Source organism: Teleopsis dalmanni, chromosome 2, assembly GCF_002237135.1.
Source record: "Teleopsis dalmanni isolate 2A chromosome 2, ASM223713v2, whole genome shotgun sequence".
NCBI classification, from domain to species: domain Eukaryota; kingdom Metazoa; phylum Arthropoda; class Insecta; order Diptera; family Diopsidae; genus Teleopsis; species Teleopsis dalmanni.
The window spans coordinates 143,820,672-143,822,308 of record NC_051847.1 but is presented as its reverse complement, the minus strand read 5'-3'; positions in this window follow the sequence as shown (position 1 = coordinate 143,822,308).

Sequence of the window (1,637 nt, the reverse complement as noted above, 5' to 3'; positions counted from 1 at the left end):
TATTTTTTTCTTCAATGGTTTTTTTTTAAAATAACCATTTTTATTTTAATATACAAAATAATTAATTTTATTTTTATTAATTTATTTTTTAAATGTATAATATTATACTTTTTATCGTAAGAATTTGACTAGTATCCACTGTTGCATTTTTAGTGTGTTCCTGAATAAAAATGTTCTTTACGGAAAATGAATTTCAATCAATTATATATACCTTTTGCCATTTTCTGGTAGCTTCATAACTCCATAATATAAAATTTATATAATAATATAGAATTTTTGTGGCTAATGGCCGAAAAAATTGGACAAGTGATTTTCAGCGACTTTTCCGTAGGCAAATTTTTTTCCATTAAGAGTGATTTGAAGAGACAGAGGCAAATAATAGTCAGAGCTATATGGTGCATATGGTTATGATTGATCAAAGATATAACACAGAACTATTTCTTTGTTTACTAAACAGTAATATTTGTTGGCTGACCGAGACCACACACAGACCAGAAACCAGTTGAGAGTCCTTGAAGCCAGTACGTGACAAAACAAATTGCTTAAGATGTGTGTCTTCTTTATGAATTTTGCAAGATAAATCACACTAACCTCAGAGACAAGGTTCAGCAACTCACAACTGATACATCGAGAAAATTCTGTTTGCTATTTCGAGAAAACCGTATAGAGATGCACTAGAACTTTCTTAAAATCTACTCCCTTACATTTTTTGCACTTTTCAATGCTTATAATATTTAGCGTATTTTTATCGAATATATTTTGCACATAATGCCAGTGATTTTACAGATATTTAAAGTACCCGTCTTTCGTCTTTCAGCATGTATTGGTTTATTTGTCGTATTTCGCAAGGGTCTAAGTATTATATATTACTTATATTGGTTAACGCCAATTTTAACAATAATGTCAACTGTATCATTTTCTTTAATACTTTCATGTCCAAAAATCCAATATACACCCAGCTTAAATCCTTGGGTTAAGTTGGTCTATTGCCACCTTGAATTACTGAACACTTTTGAAAGATATTCAGTATGAAGATATACTTTTACAACAATTTGGCTTATAAAATAAAAATGTCCAATAATCCAATATTCACACAGCCCACTTCTATGGGTCAAACTGTCTATTGCCAACTTGGAATTTGGAAGATGCCCATTATGAAGATATTGCTTTTATGGACACTTCACTTAAAACTAAAAAAAAAAGTAATGCATCTATAATTGTTTTTATTTTCTCTTTTATCTTAAGCGAGGCTAACTGTCGCAAATAAATGATCTCTGCATTTTATATATAAATTATTTTCTGCCATTTATATTCCGAAGTATTTTAAGCAAATGAACTTGAAGTCAATGTTGTTGTCATTAGCTTCTTTAAAGGACATAAATTATAATTCTTTTTGATGAATGGTTCTACCTAATATATTTTAAACTTGTTTGCTAATACCTATAATCAATCAATTATTCACAAAATACTATAATATGACACTCTTATATATTTATTTTAACATTTTAATACGACTTAAAAATTTCAATTTTCAAATAAAGAAGCCCAAGCCAATATGGTTGTATTATTACTGTCATTCAAATATGGTGTGAAATTATCTATATGTTTACAGGATTATCTACGCAACAGCACACTAT